Genomic DNA, 17282 nt, shown 5'->3' with positions numbered 1-17282 from the left:
GTATTGTCACTTTGAAAGCATCACATACTATTAAGTTGGTGAGGGCTATGTTGGTGTTATCCTCTAAATACTCTGCAAAGGTCGAGCCAAATGAGGCTTGGAAGGGGGCGTGTGGGTCTTCTAGTGTCGCTGTCTGTAGACACCAGGTGGGAATTGGGGGGCATCCCATGCAAGTCGCAAGTGCTGAGGATTGTGGTCGGAATATGTGCAGCCCAGAAAATCTATGTGCAAGACAGAAGGGAGTAAAGACAAGCCTGTCTATTCAGACATGAAAGTGATGTTGAGAGAAGAAAAAGGAACATACCCTTGTGTGTGGATTGAGGAAATGGCAGATGTCAACCAGCTGCCAGTGGTGAAGTCAGTCGAGGCAGTGGGGGAAGGAGTGGTCTAGGACAGTGTTAAGAACACAGTTAAAGTCCCCCCATAAGCCACGGTAGCCCACTCCAACGGGACAGTGTATCTGACAAGGTATGAAGGAATGAGGCTTGCTCAGAGTTGAGGGTGTAAATGGAGCTTAGAAGGATTTGACGGCCCTCGAGGCGGCTCTTCACAACTACATAATGGCCTTCTGCATCCAGAATAGTGTCTTCTGTCACAAAGGGGGTTCCAGGCTTGATCCACATCAGACACCTCTAGCATTGGAGGAGAAATTAGTAGCAAATACCTGACCTTGCTAGCGCCTCCGTAGTTTAGTGGCTTCTGGTTGTGTTAAATGCGTCTCTTGCCACAGTTTGATGTGTGTGGAGCGACATTTCAGGTACAAATAATCAAGACATAAAACTAAGAAACAAACTATGAACATGGAACCGTAAATACCATTGGAGCGGGGGGACAACCTGATTCCACCCAAACAGCTGAACAACAAACGCTGGCAAGAGCTAACAGGTTGGGGAACTAGTGGGGAAGGTCTTGGCAGCCAGTGAGGAGGTACCCTGCATGGTTAAGGATGAACATGAGATGGCCCTTATAATCAGCACATACCGGAGTCATGAAACGATACAAAATAGAAAGTTGCTGCCACAGCTCGGCCGCAAATGATAGGGTGATGCCCACAGTAAAGTATAACAGAACAGCTGCAAAGGAAGGATGGTTAGGAGAGGCATGAATAAAAGATCACAGTAAAGCAGTCAGCTTCAACGTAATAAACTGGGCATTGCTAGTTACACAACAGATAACAGATAATGTCCTCAGCTGTCTGCTGTGTCACACTGGGTGGGACAACTGAGTCAACTCCAGAGGGCCACGTGGTAAATGAGCCATCATCACTAATAGATTTGGCTGAGTTGTCTTCAGGTTTTGACCTTGCGTAGCTTCCCAAACTTGTGAATTGGTGAAGGTCAGGAATATTCTTTGATTTGGAATGGCGAGCGAGTTCGGGGCCCACGTCGATGAGGCGCAGCCAATCCGCGGGACAGTGTGGTGTTCCAATTGATAGCTTGCGGACATTAGTCCTGTAGATTCCAACCAGTCCCAAATGTCCTCAGGGGAATCGAAGAAGTGTGCTTTGCCGTCCGAAACAACTCGCGGATGTGCCAGAAACAGGAGTGAGTAGCAGGCATACATTTTCCTTAGGTGGCATCTGACTGCTAAGAAGAAATTTCTCTGTTTCTGTATCATAACAGTATAGTCTGGCAAGAACATGACTTGTGCGTTGTCAGCCGTGATCGTTCTGAGCTTCTGTGCTTCGCATAGGATGGAATCACTGTTGCAGTGGTGAAGTAGACAGAACAGGAGTGGTCTGGGGCTTGAGCAAGGAGGTGGTCACCACGTAGGAATGCAATGGGCATGCTCCACAGAAAAGAACTGTGAAAAAACCTCCAAGGGTAGCAAATCTTTCAGCGAGTGTTCCACATAAACAACAGTATCTGACCCCTCTACTACCTCTTGAAGGCCAACCACACAAACATTATTCCTCCATGAGCAGTCTACGTCTTCAGCTCTGAGTTCTAGGATATCAATAGGATCCATCAATGTGCACATCGAAGACTCAGTTTCATGAGTCCTTGGTTGGAAATCAGTGAGTTTTTGTTCCATGATGTGGACCTTATCCACCAATTTACGGTGATCCACATATAGCAACATGACATCTTCTGTCATCTTGTCTATTTTACTTTCCAGAGATGCATGAGTGTTCTCCAAGAAGGTGCCTTCAACAGCTTCCAGAACAGAGTCCAGTGTGTCGCCCATCGACACAGGAGGGGTGGGATGTTCTGAGGACTTAGAGCCGCTGAGTATTTGGAAAGGGACCGTGGAGGGTCACAATGACATGCCCTATGTGCCAGTGCGAGGACGCCCCATAATAAACGGCTCCAAAGGCCTAAGTTAAATAAAGATTGCCCCCTTGTATGGGGCCCAACAAGTTTTATAAGCACAGCAGCATGAGCAGCCGCACAGGTCCAAGGATAAGCAGGCAGACAGGCTCCGGTCATCCAGGGAGGAGTAGGCATGAAAGGGGCGAAAGGTATAAGGAAGTTCGTACAGGTGCCATCACAAGGCTAGTCACTAGTTAAGGCTATGGTCATAGATTGCAGTTTAAAGGTGTAAGGTGTAGTGTACCGAGATCACACTACAACAAATAAATGACTGTGCTGTAGCACCTCAAGTAAGAACCATAAGGGAGCACCTAACAATGTCCGATGTAACCTCAGTGCAATCGGTGCTCACAGTCTTTACAATGGTGCCCCAGGGGTCGTCAGGGCATAAGTTAAATCAGAAGATGCGTGTAAGGTAACCCCCTAGAGCTGTACCCAGGGATATCATTCTTTTTGAGCAGTGCGTAGATTAGGGAATGAATAGTGGTCTCTCCAAGCAGCACAACAGTTGTCCTAGGGCCCTCCCACCCACAGCAGCCAGCTCGTTGAGCCATTGGCCAGTCTGCGTAATCCACTGAGTGAGTGGAGAGCAGTTTGCAGTCCCCCGGGCAATGCAGGCACTTCTGTAAGTCGTCGCGGTCACCCTGCAAGGAAAATATTGCAGTGTTTACAGAAGCAGCTGTGGCATGGCAAGCAAGCAGGGCTGGCAGTGGGAGTACATCATGCCGTGGTAGGCCATGAGGACGAATAAGTAACAGGGCCAGAGCTTGCACAGTCATTCAGGCCAAACAGTGGACCGGGCCCACATTGGCCCGCAGTCGCACACTCCACATCCTATGCAACTGGCCTTACACAACGGGGGAGCCTCCAATGCAGGGCAGGGGAGGAGGGGAATACCCAGCAATAAATAGCGGCCTCAGCAGGTCATGGGCCTGCTCCAGGCAGTGCTGCATGTCACTCATCTCAGGAGCGCCAGCAGATCTGCCCCACCCCAGGCCACGCATGCCGCAGCAGCTAGATGGCAGGGCGCCGGGTGGGCATCGTCCCAGCAGCTCCTCCAGGACCGTCGTCCTAGTGCCCGCACTCTGTAGGCCTCAAACCTGGGTGCTAAGCCACACCAGAAGGTTGCAGCGTCACACGCTCCCTTCACCTCCAATGGTGGCAACGCCCAGACACAACAGCAGGTAAGACAGGGAAGGTAGGAGATGGAATAGCAAATGGTGGTGGCAGGCTTTCAGCAGGATAAAGGCTAGATAGGCAGGGAGGAACAGCAAAGCTTGATCAAAATGCGTACACCATCTTGGCTGCTCAAGCCAAGCCCCATCATGTGACACCCTCATATCTCATTACATCCCTAGAAGGTTCTGGACCCTATAATGACAATGCTCTCCTCCTAAACCAGATCCAACACTTCTGGGTGACGTACTGGGTGTCGCCATATTAATAACAATAATCAAATGTAATATTTGGCTAATTTAACACCACAGGAATTAATGTAAACAATATTCAGTACCCAAAAGCAGTCCATATAAATCTATAATAATTATAAACGGTGCTCTGTTCATTATTAGTGTTATCAATGAAGCATTTGTAAATTGAAAATGTATCTTTCTACACATTTAACAGACTATACAATTATGCCATAGGATCAACCACAAAGGGACCCCCCACTCCAGAGCAGAAGAGTAAAAGCTTCAACTATGGGAGTGCTGAAATACATGGTAAACCTCTCCTGGGGCCTGTATTGCTTTCTGGGATCTGGCCTTCTTGGAAGCAAAATGAAGACTGCGGCGAAGCTCCAACCACTGGTCATCTTTGTCCCAGGGATGGGTTCCCTGGGACAGAAATACTTGTGATATGCCCCAGGGGATAGTCCCTGAGGCCAAAAGGTAGCTGGGAGAGGGACCCCAAGCATGTTCTTCCCCCTAGGGAAACTGATTGAATAAACATGGGTGATGCCTGAGCATTGGCTCTCCCAGGTGTAGTTTTTTAAATATTGGCAGAGGGCTAGCCTCCCATTTTCCTTAGTTTTCTTTTTGAAGGGGTAAAACTATCCTAGAGGCATTGATCTGGTCTTGTAGGCCCCGTTTTGATGATCCTAGACTTGTTGTTCGCCTGGTGCTCAGTCCCAGCCACCAGGAATATTTTCTTTAGGCCTCCTGGCTTTATGGGGATGCTTTCTCAGGGAGCAGGGTTTTCTGGCTTACTGCCCCAGGTCTGCCCTCTGCAGGGTTCCTGGTGCTACTCCTGTGGTGGGGGGATCTTGCACAGCCTTCTGCAATCAGCCAGCAACACACCCACCCTGTTGCACTACCTGGCTCTAGAGCATCCTGGCTCCTTGAAGGGCACTGGTGTGTCAATGCGGTCCAGGACCAGTCCACAGAAATACTAGGGCAGTCATCATGAGTCTACCAGCATGTCTGTACCCCCAGCTGTACCTCTGAGGGCATAAAGGAGCCAATGCCACTGGCCCTGGAGAAACCATCCTAATCCTGGGGGTTAGCTGGAGACAAAGTCCTTAGTCTATGCTCGTAGGCCATAGTTTGGCTTTGCCTTCCAGCTGGGCATCCTTTTGTCTCTGTCGCTTCCAGGTCCAGGATCTTCTCATCAGGCTCTCCCTTGTGTAGAGGTTTTTAAGTGTGGGTGGAAAGATTTAGGGGCTAGGCACCCAAGGCCACTCCTAGAATTCCATGCTATCCCTGTCTAACCCACCTGCACAACTTTCTGGGAAAATCCAAAATAGTACCTTCAAGTTGTCTCTAGTAGGGACTTCATTGACAGCCTTAGCTCCACCCCTAGCTGACACTACTGCCTGATACCTTTCCACCCAAACTTCAAAGGCAAGTTCCTTCTGTGTTGACTTCAGAAGTTTTGGCTTCCACCTTTGTTCCAACAGATCTGGGGTGTCACAGACCCGGTGCAGGGAAACAAGCTAATTATCAGATACAGATTTCCTCCTCACTCCTTTGCTTTCCTAGCTACTGGATCAAGCACTTATAATTGCCCTTTTGTGTGCGGCGGGCTTTGAGCCCTCAGCTTGGGAGCAGAGTAATTAACTTGCTGAATAGCAAGGACAAAGGTCTGGAATCTGATGTTGAGCTGAGGCATAGAAATATGACACATCCTGAAGTGCCACACAGTGTGTATGAGGATTATTGGGGACTGCATTTTCAAACTTATTTTTTATCCCTATTTCGGTATCTTGCTGGACCCTTTAGGCCTGAGTAGAGCGAAACTATACTCTGGGGTAGTTTGTCTATAATGTTTACAAAATGAAAACACCACAGAGATCGGTAAGCATTACAGACCTTTACTATGAATAAATGCTTTCAGAGTCCCTGCTGCGACAGACGATCTGTGGGCTGATACCAGGTTGCTGAAGACAGCTCAGATCGCACATGTTCACGTGTAACCAGTCCAAAGCCTCTTACCCTCATTGCACAGCAGTGGCCTCATCTTACATGGCAGACACTGGAGGTTAATACACCATCTAATTACCTTGAATTCACAGTGAGTGAAACTCAGGTAGCAAGACTCACAGTAAAAGTTAAAAAAAAAAAACAGGCAAGAGCAAAAAATCCAGGGGTACTAAATAACAGAACCCATTTGCTACAGTCTACAGTTACTGGATAGTCAGCACTTCTTCTCTGACATCTGAGAAGAAGAATTGGGCATTTTGTTAGACTACTTTTCTTCATAAAGATGTTCAAGAATTTTAAATCTTTCTGCTGTAATCCCAATTATAATGTGTTGCGGGTGAAAACGTTTTGCTTTATAGGGTAGAGTGTGCTTGCTATCTTTAAAGTCCTCAATAATCATTTATTCAGTTACTTGCCAAACAGTTTTTCCACATAAAAGGAATCTTCAGAGCAGAAGACTTTTTCACTATATTTTTCCAGTCCCTCATCCACACGTGAGGATGGAGTATAACACAAGGACCTGAGATCAAAGCATCTGCTCTAATAGTGTTGCAAGAAATATCAGCAAGGTAGCATTGTTGCTGCGCCATCCGGACCAAAGGCTCACAACAATGTTCTCCTTCCTGCTTAGCAGCTGCTGAAATTTCAAAATGCTAAACCGTGGATGGAAGAGTATGCGCTGCGTAAGTGCTCGCTCTGAATAAAAGTGTTTGCAGCATAAGAAGTCCTAAGAACATTCTCCTCCTCTTGCCCGCTGGATCTGCAGAACAGTTCTCAGGATTCACAGAAGTTTGGCCAATGAGGGTTGCCAGTGAGAATCAGTCCTAATTGAATGCAACGACATTTATTCTGCTCCATGAGAGACATATACACCAAAAAGTATCATTCAAAAGTTCAAGATCTTGCCTCAGCCCTAACATCAGATCTTTATTATTTCCTGCAAGGGTAATGCCCAGCCAGAAAGACTGTCACATTGAGGGACCAGATCATGGGAATCATTTTCAGGAGCAAAATTAGCAAACCTCATGTTCTCTCAGATGGGACTGAGAATCTTAGAAACTTCATTTCTTCTTAAGTACGTCCCATATTAAGAGATACTATACTCAGCTTGGCTCAAAACTGAAGGCAATGAGACTTTTATCATTTTGATTCCTACAAGTCTTAAGGCTTTTGCTTTTCTTCCTTGCACTTTCAGAGAGTAGGACTTTGGAAACAGCCTCCCGAATCAACTTTTGAATTTAACTGGATGAAATGACACCAGGAACATCATGAGGTACAGAAGAATGAGAGTGCCTAGAAGCACTACAGCACCTTCTGTTCTCTTCATGGTCAGCAGAGTCATAGGAGGATACATGCTTCTTCTTCACAGACCTTCATCCCCCATGAACAAACTAAACAATCCAGGAATAGGTTAAGTAGAGAAAAGGTTTCCTACATATCAACCAGTGAAGCTGGAAAAGCTGAAGTAATTAGAGTTTAAGGATGAATACATCTGTTTTTACATTCCTATTTTTTCACTCACATTCCTTTCTTTTGTTTAACCCCTTTTTTTTAACCAATAGTGGTTCACGGAAATCAATACCAAGCATATGCATTACAATATTAAAAACCACCCCAGTTGCAAAATCTCCACTGAAAAAGACGGGTCTACATCGTTGGAAAAAACGGCAGCTTTGGCTCTCCTTATCTAACCCCTGACAGGGACAACAACCACAACAATGTGGTTGGTGAGCACCTTGCTTTATACAAAGCTTCTCACACCATACAGAAGCCAGCACCGAGAAAAGAACGGTGGCCTTCAAGCTCTGCTGCCCTTCTGAATACCCAAGATGCCACCATACCTTTTCACTACAACCAGTGCAACGAAAGAGCCTCCATGCCGCAGCTAATAAAATGTAAACAGCTGAGGAACTAAAAAAACTGAGTGACTCTGCTCACAGGGCCTGATTCACAAACGACCTCTGCACTCATAGTTGAGGCCCCACAGTCATAGGGGAGTCTACAAACTCGGGCGGATTCTCTGCAACAAGAATTCTTATTGTGGAGACTCCCGCACAACTGTGGGAGTGCGGAGGTCCTTTGTGAATCAGGCCTCCTGAGTCACTACCTGTCTAACGAGACAGACCAAAACCAGGATGTGCCAAGGGGAGGAAGGTCGCCCCAGAATCACTACCTGTATAACGAGACAGACCAAGAACAAGATGTGCCAAGGGTGCCAAGGGGAGGCAGGCTGTTTGTACCTAGTTATGACTGGAGTATAAACATTCTTTTTTTTCTAGGATTTTTTTATGTTAGTCTGTAGGAGGAACACACGCCTCATTTGTTAGGACTGAAATGAGGAAGTGGAGAAAAAGGTAATTGCTCTTGCTCCTTACCCGGCATCGTATGTCATTTTCTGGGGAAATTTTGGATAAAATCCCAGAAAAGAAGTTACTGATGCCCCTGCAAGTTTAAGTGAGGATCTGCTTTGTTCAACTCATTGGCTGCAACTTTTCAATATGTGTACCCAGTACATTCTTATGACATACATGTAAGTCATGGACACAAAGCAGAAATGTCAAGGGGGGGTTCCCCCTCCAATGTTCTGTACAAGTACAGTGTCCAGCAAATGTGGGTTCATACTCACCACAAGTTAAGTGGCTAGTATAAGGACATTGTTTGCAAGTACACATCAAGTATGTCTGGGAATGTATCTGGCAATACTAGTTATAGAAAAGGCTTTTGATTCTGTGGAATAGCTCTTTATTGTGAGAGTTTTGAGAAGGGAGTGTGTTGTGAGCTACTTTCACTCATTGATCAAGTTGCTACATGCTGATCCAATGAGAGAGGAATTTAATTTGAGCATATTGAATGCAACAGATCTATCTAGGGGACGAGGCTGGATATCCCTTCTCCCTTTTCCTGTTTGCCCTAGTTACAAAGCACCTGCCTTGTAAGATGTGGAAAGAACACAGATACAAAGGCATGCAGTGCCATGGGAGCACTACCAATGACATAATGCAAAGTGATGCCCCCCCGCCCCCTCTGCAGAATGTGATGAGGGACCCTGGCGTCTCCTAGATGGCATATATATTAGTTAGCCTTGGACTCAATGGGTGCCGTTTGAATGGTTGGGCACCCTCTACACTGCATGGCCCTGCTCAGGAAAGCAGAGTGGCTTTCCTGAGTGTTTAACTATTTCTTGTCCCATGCCATTGCACACATTCTGTAAGGCTTGCACTGGCATGACTTAGAGAGTGAGAGCTCCCCTCCAAAATAAGAAACCATGCTCCATCCCCCACACTGCAGGAGCTGTGGGAGGTCTCTGTTACGCCCCTGAGTACTACACTAATTATTATGTATGCAGACAATATTGAATCTTTAACCTTTGAGGCAGGAATTTGGCAAATTGTCTGGTTTATATATATAAATTGAGGTAAGTTAGAGTTCTTAACATTGACAGGACTTGTTAGAACTGACTATATTTTACAGAAGGGAGGATACCATAATGTATCTGTTGGTGCATGAATGTCCCTTGGACAGTGTAAAGTTGTGTCCTGTGTCATGAATGTCCAACTGCAAGCATTTGGAATTTGGGTTTCTGGATTTTTTTGCCTGATTTTGACATGAGACTGGTCCTAGACCTGAAGGAGTACTGTAGTAAATCCTTTAGTGACAGAAGAGAATGCAGCCTGGATAATCGTAGGAAGATCTTCTTTACTTTATAAAGACGAGGGTAACAGAAACTCCAACCACACCTGCAAGCCGCTCCTCTTGTTCCAACTGTCTAGAACCCAGGAGCATTCCAGATTTCCCAAGAGCTGGTGCAGGAGGGGTAACCAGACCATACCAACTACAACATATAACACATATGAACTGTTGTCCTGAGAATAAAATATACCATACAATAAAATATTACACAATTTGACACATACAATACTACAAGTACACCAAGCAGGCCCTCAGACTGCTATCCCTGTCAAGTGTGTAGCACTGTGGTGGCAGCATGTGTTTTGAAGTGTTCCTAGTGTGACAAGGCCTTTTTATTGGCCTCATACATTTTGGTTAATGGTGAACCTGGAATCTTAGCACAGAGTGTGTAATGTGTATGAGAAATATGTTACGTAGTACTTGGGTGTCTGATTGAAACGGGGTGGCGTAGGCATGTAGGTTGCATTTTGGAAGATGCTGGCTTGTTCATGTGTACAAGGAGAAGGAGAGGTTACTTTCCCATGTAGTGGCAGTATATTTCTGATATTCCTGAGCCTGTAGGGACAGAACCCAGACAATTAAGTTCAGAAAGAGTAGAAAGGCTTCCACTTAGAAATTCGATTAGGAGCTATACAATACTCAGGCTGCTGATTAGTCTGATTAGCCTCTCAGACACTGCAATTGGGTGGATGATAGAGGTGAAGTGTGTGGCTACAGATTCTATTGTCAGAATGTGAAGTGTCCTTTTAGAAGAACGTCACCCTTTTGTCTCTCTTCGTGAGCACTGTCACTTTTGATAGTCAGGTGCAGACTGCTCACACCTCTTTGTGCCTCTGTTGCAGGCAGGTGATCTAACCTGGAGATGACTCTCCTGTGAAAAGCATCACTCATGACAAAGGCTAAATCTGGATGATACACTGAGAAGGACACATGAAAAGAGAACTGACGCAAGCCAGTTCTGAAAAATCATACAGAGAATTGACATCCCCTGTTTGGAGTGGGAAACGATGGCCCACTTGTTGTTCCTGTTCCAAGTGGCCTCTGACCAAAGAAAGAGTGCTCCACAGATTACACAGAGGACTATAGCACAATCAGAGCTGGTGTCTGCCTGACAGCCTGAGGAGGAGTATCAAGGAAACACCCACCGAACCCCTTTTTAAATATTTTTTCCTTTTTCTGTTTTGGGAGTAACCCCCAACACCCTCCTTTTTTAACACTTTACCTCTGCCTGCTTTAGAACACTGAAAACCCTTACATTTCTTTACCTATACCCACCCCTAAATTCTAAAAAAAAAAATTACCTCCCTTTACGTCTACCTGACCCTGAACCCTAAAACCCACTTATCTCCCTTTACCTCTACTCACCCTTAAACCCCTTACTTCCCTTTTCTCCTCTTCCCTATTCTAAAAATCCCTTAATTCCGATTATGTCCACCCTCCCCTGAACCCTAAAATCCTCTTACCTCCGTTACCTCTACCTTCCTCTAAAGCCTAAAAACCCTTATCTCCCATTACATCCACCCTCAACTGAACACTAAGAACACCTTATCTCCCTTCACCTCTACTGGCACTTGAATTTTAAAAATATATTACCTCTCTTAACCCTTACCCGCCCCTGAACCCTTGAAACCACTTATCTTCCTCTATCCTCCCCTACCAGCATGAACTCTTACCAATCCCTCGCCCACTCATTTTTTATTGACATCATTTTTATGACATAAAATAATAGTGAGCCGACCCCCCAGGAGGAGGTGACTTGGTTTGGGAAGAAGTGGTTGACCCTGATGCTGTGGTTGTTCACTGGACACTGATAACTAGTGTGCTCTAACCTGGTAGCCTGATTTGAACTCCACAGAGGAACCACAGCACTCGCGAAGTGTGCCCGAGAGGTCTCTGCTTTCATCCTCAATGCTGCACCCGTGACACTTTCCCACGTGTGCCCAGTCGGTCTGCCTGAATGAGGATGCAATTGACGCTATCCAGCGACAGACTGCGCCTGCCCAACTTAAGCAGGTTTGCTGTGTGAGCCAACCACAGCCCAGCACAACTTCAGTGTGCTGAAGGCCATCACAGCCCACCACCGCCAAAAGGAATTGGTGAGAGACTATTTGGGTGTTTCAGACAGAGAAAGAAACTATGGCCCAGATTTATGAAAAGTGGTGCTATACATAGTGCAGGGCCACTTTTCTTGCGCCCCTTAGTGCCCACCTAACACCACCATGTGCACACCATACTGAAAATACGACGCACCATGGCGGTAGTCAGGGGGACTAGTGTCATAATTTTTTATGATAGTCTGGCGCTTTGCAGGACTAGCGTAAAGAATTATGACGCTAATCCTGCTAAGCACCCAGAGGCTCATTGAACAAAATGGGATCCTCTTTTTAATGCCTGCACTTATCAGGTGTTAAAAAATGCCAATAAAAATGGCTCAAAGAAATCTCATAGATTCCTTTGAGCCATTTTTATGCCCCCCCTAGTGTTGGAATGCCTCCCTTGCATACATTATGCCAGGCACAGGCATAATGTGGCGCAAAGGGTTCCAAAGTGGTGCACTTCAAGTTTTGCGCAACTTTGTAAATATGGCATGATGTTTTTCCCCTTCCAATGCCTCATTAGCGTCATGAAAATTACGCTGATGTGGTGTTGGAATGGCGCTAGGCCATCATAAATCTGGGCCTATATATTAACCGGGGGAAATTGCTACACCTGCAATAGCTACTACGGCACTTGGCCCTAGATTCTAATAGGGTAGAGTAAGTGGTGTATCGAACCCTGAAATATAGGGATTGGCACCCGTACAGCTGTAATTTGATACAACCATCTTGTGTTTTGTGTAGCATTGTGCCTTATTGTAGAACAAAGTACTTTTCTTTTCTAAAGACAATCTCTGGGCTGAACAATCAGGAGTGTTGGGTTCTAAGCCTCTTGTCCCCTAACACTGGCCTCTCTGACAAGCCTTAAACTGCTCATCACCGCTGCCTCTGAGAGTCAAGTGCGGAGGGAATTGAGCTTGGCCCAATTTTGCAGAACCCTAGTAGGAGGCAAAGGACCCCGCACCTGATGGCTGTGGCCCTGTAGCCCCTACTTGGCCTGTTGCCCACTGAACAGGGTCTGACACTATCTATGTCATGAGAAATGTGGAAAACATAATAAGGAAAACTAGGCTGTCTTGCTGAGTTTTTCAGAAGCAGAAGGAACATTACACTGCATGACAGTCTGGGTTTACCTATTGACAATGGCGGTGGTTCCTCGGTTCTTTTATTTTTCTTGTCAGTGTACCTGTAATGTTGTTTAAAGGTTGTTTGCCAGAGCCGAAACGTCCTCTAAACATTTTATTTGGGTATGGAGCAAACTAAATTAAAATCGGACATCATTATTTAAGTGCATGAACTAGGTAAATTGGAGGCTACTGACTTTGAAATGCACTTGACATCACACGGCCGCCGTGGCTCTCATTTCAAGGGATGAGTAACTCCCGATTTTTTGCACTTAAGTTATCATTCTCCACCCCAGACACTTCACCATTCAAAATCTGGCGAAGTGTTAATAAGGGTAAGCTTGACACAGTGGCGTAGCGTGGGTTGTCAGCACCCGGGGCAAGGCAAGTAATTTGCGCCCCCTAAACCGTGGATTTTAGCACTCGCGAGCGCGCCCCCCCCCCCCCCCAGATGTTGCGCCCGGTGCGGCCGCCCCCCCCTGCATCCCCCACGCTACGCCACTGGCTTGACAAAAGGGGAATGATACGGTAAATCTAATTAATTTGGTGATGCCCTCCGTTTTCTTTCCAGAGGACCTTCGGTTTACAAGTTGAAATACTGTCAGCATCCCAGAATTACGAATGCGAAGAGTAGCAGTATTTTTTGGCAGTAGAATACTTCATCGGTATTCCCGGTCCTGCGCGTTATTGCTTTGTGGAAGAAAGTGTGAGACCACATATACATCTGCAAAAGTGCATTGGCTGAACTAGCACCACTTGAGGTGATCATGCTGTCAACAGAAAGGAAAAATAAATACACCTGGTATACAGTTGACTGGGTTTGTGACAGCCTGGCAAGAACAGTAGCAGCTGCGGTGACTTTCATCTCACTATTGGGTTGTGTCCAACATCCGTAGCATATCAGTAACATTTGAGAATGCATATAGGTAAATGGTGTATATATATATATGTAAATATATATATATATATTTTTTTTTTTTCTGGGACTGGAGGTAGAATAGCAAATAAGGGTCCTGGACTATTTTGGAGAAATTTGTGCTCTCCCCAAATAATCTATGACTGGAGTTAGAATAGTACATTTGACTTTCCGGTGTTTACCACGCCCATTGTTGCCATGAGGCCTCAACTCCTGGATTTTTAGACGTATGCAAATTATTTTTTGCCTAGTATGCTGTTGCCCAGTTTGCACCAACACCAGGATCTTGCTGCACATATGAAGGGAGAGAGTAGACTGGTATCTGCAATGCATAAGACACTGATTCCCATATTTATACTTTTTTAGCGCCGCATTTGCACCACTTTTTGATGCAAAAGCGGTACAAACTTACAAAATACGATTGTATTTTGTAAGTTTGCGTCGCTTTTGCATCGGAAAACGAAGCAAATGTGGCGCTGAAAAAGTATAAAGAAGGGCCTGAGTCTGTGCCTGCTGGGTTTATTCCAGAGGACCAAGGCCAACAGAGTGACAACAGATTTCTGACCTTGGAATTGATGCAACTAGATACGAACATTTTCTCAGGGGCCACAAAGTTTGGTTTGTGATGTGACCGAGGGACGCATTGATGCTAGCAGGGTGGCGGGTGGCGGCGCGGAGGGTGGTGTGTGCAGTATGGTGGTGTAGGAGAAGCGAAGCATATACATCTAGTGGCTGAAATGCATAATGTGAAACCAGAAAACCTGCTATGAATCCTGGCTTCCCCCCTTTCCCAAACTGTGTGATCCTAGACAATTCTTTTATTTCACTTTCCCTCCTTTTTCTTCATTAGTGCATATAAGGGAATCTCAAAATACATGACTTCAGGATGAGCGCTGTACAAGACCTTCTCCTGTGTTTCATTTAATAAATTATAATAATGTTCATGTGTAATAGGAACCCAGGCCACCCAAAGAGTGAGTATGAAAACCAACTTGCCTCTTAGTTCAGTGTTGGCATTGTTTTCAAGGGGGGGGGAATGAATGTTTCTGGATTTATGTTTGAAAACCATCACTTAAAAAGAAAATGCCTCTCCATGCACTGATATTATCTGATGTACTATGTTGAAACAACTCTGCATGTTAATGATAAACAGTTTTTGATTTTCGAAGAGCCCTTATTATATTTTTACAATTTTGGTGTAGCATGTCTTTAAAAATGAAGGTGTTTCTTCAGGTGCTGGATAACGTAGTTTCTTACTTTCTTTGCCTCCGATTAACATTTAAATAAAGGCTTGCCTTTTATTTAACATATTTTTAATCATTGTGCAGAGCTGAGTAAACAGCAGCCCAGTCCTGCTGTTGAGCAGGGGGCCGCATGCGCCCCCCAGGCCGTACTTTGAGTATCACTGATCTAAGGCAACATATTGAGAATGGATATACCTAACCTCCGCCGTGGATAGCCTCTGGAGAAATATTAAACAGACTGGTAAGGTGGGAAAAATTATAAAAAACAGGCAGCGATGTGAAGAATGTTTACATGTATGATAAATAATTGTAAACTTGCTCTACTATAAATATGGTACATCTAAGACATCATATGCCAAAATGCTTAATACAAAATATTTGAAAAACAACTAGTGCAAGATCTAATATGGCAAAGAAGATCTTGGGCATTTGGATACAAGCAATGCCTTTTGGCAGATGATCCATGTCTCTTTGTTGAAATGACCATTTTTGTGTGATATTTCCCCCAGATTTTTGCCATCTTTAACTGATCCATTTTTGATGGCCCTATGATTCTGCACACTTTACTCCTTCTAACCAGTGGCAAAGTGCTGGTGCTCTTTTTGTTAAACATGGTGAAGTTGGCATTGACATTATTGGCAAATGTATTTTACTTATAAGTCCCTAGTATGTGATACTGCATGTGCCTAGGTCCTGTAAATGAATTGCTACAAGTGGACTCCCGCACTCATTGTGCCAAACACTAATGTAACACTGTAAAACATCTCCAGAGCTGCCATTGTAGCCTGTTTATGAAATTTTAAACTAAACCTTTTGCAGGCTTAAACCTTTCCTTTTAGTATTTATAAGTCACCGCTAAGCTAGACCCTAAATGCCCATGGGGCAGGGTGCATGGAATTTAAAATGTATGACATGTATATTTAAAGTTTTACATGTCCTGGCAGTGAAAATCCTGCAAAGTCATTTTTTGCTGTGGTAAAGCTAACTCGCCTGCAGGAAAACACTGGGTTACATGATAACAATTTATACCGCTTAACTTCCGATTGGGAGCAGCTAGAACCATGATTTGAGGAATCACTTTAATAGCAATTTAAAATCTAACTTAATGGTCAAGTTTGGATTTTATATTACTATTTTAGAAATTACACTTTTAGAAAGTTGTCTTTCTCTGCCTAAGTCAAATGTGCCCATTAGCCAGGGTCCAGTGTTAGGACTGCTCTCCTGTGGTGTTGTGTGTATTGCTCCCAGACAGTGGGAAGGCTTGGGTGTTTTCTTTCTTGAAAAGGATGGCCTGGGGGTTGAGCTTCAAAGGGTGCCTATCTTGTCACTGGCAGAGGTAGCTCACACCTAGGCATGTCTCTCTTTGTCTTCCTAGTCAGTTAGCCTCCAAATTCAATGGAAGGGGGGAGTTGCCTTAGAACTAGCTCGCAGTGACCACAAGGGAGTATTTGCCCTTTATTATAGCCACACCACTTGGTGGGTTCAGGTAGGTCTGACCAGGAGAAGAAGGGTTCTGTCATGTTGATTTTAGGTGTTGCGACCCTTCTCCTTCATGCTACAACATGCACAATCCTACAGTACAATGGGATGTGCTTGTAATGTTCATGAATTAAGGTATGCATGCATTTGATGGAGTCATGACACTGTGTTTCTCCATGGTGCCCTTTTGCACTAGAGTGTATGTATTTGTGGTTCACTTTGAAATGTTAAAGCACAGTGGGTTGAACCAAATTATGTGAAAGAACACTGTTTTGCTATGAGCATAGGGCATGATGATTCTTCCCTAGGTACACCAAAGCAAAGCAAAGCAGAAGAAAACATCACTCATCCTTTATTAATCACAGCAAGCGGAAGAAAACACGACTCATCTTTAATTAATCACCACCACGTGTTATGGACATATTGCAAAAACATAATGACTCATCCTTTATTAACAATCACCACCTGTTATGTACATATTGCAAAAACAGGATGACTAATACTTAGGTACAAGAGCAATTAAGCCACTCACAAGCAAAACAACAAACGGTGACTCACGTCCCCAAGATTATTTTAACCAAGCGTTTCATTGTGTCGGTACTTGGTCTCGTCTCTACTTCTTACCTGAATCTCCAGCCTCCTGTACCCTGGCAACTGACTTTTCCTCCTTCGACCGGTGTCCCTCTTCAGCCTCAGTTACCTGGGCGACACTTCTCCCAGCAACCATCCTCCTCGCAGCCTCGGCTGTACGCCTCCCGATCTGCAGGAAAAAGGAAAAGGGACCACAACTCAGTTGTAACAAATACATGGACTCACATTGTGCAAGGTTTGATGGTACTATCCAGCATGAACAGGGTACGGCTTATTTGGTCCATTTTAGGAAAAACGATTGAATGCATAATGGGCAATAATCTTTTGGTGAAGTTCTTGCAATAAAGACTGAGTAGTACCAGAAACCCTGAGTGATTTTATTGACTGTTTTGTGTTGTTTGCAAACAATTG

General features: G+C 44.9%; 1 long non-coding RNA gene across 1 annotated transcript in view; it reads right to left on the bottom strand.

Annotated features, from left to right (window-relative positions):
* The window catches only part of LOC138258602 (uncharacterized), a 59723-nt gene extending 42704 nt beyond the window's left edge, over positions 1-17019 (bottom strand). The window contains exon 1 of the long non-coding RNA XR_011198445.1: positions 16905-17019. This is a non-coding gene — a long non-coding RNA (uncharacterized lncRNA). The remainder of the gene's footprint in view (positions 1-16904) is intronic.
* Positions 17020-17282: the final 263 nt, after the last annotated feature.

This window comes from Pleurodeles waltl, chromosome 9 (assembly GCF_031143425.1).
Source record: "Pleurodeles waltl isolate 20211129_DDA chromosome 9, aPleWal1.hap1.20221129, whole genome shotgun sequence".
Taxonomy (NCBI): domain Eukaryota; kingdom Metazoa; phylum Chordata; class Amphibia; order Caudata; family Salamandridae; genus Pleurodeles; species Pleurodeles waltl.
Note: the sequence above shows the minus strand (reverse complement) of the source record. Positions and strands in the feature narration are given on the sequence as shown.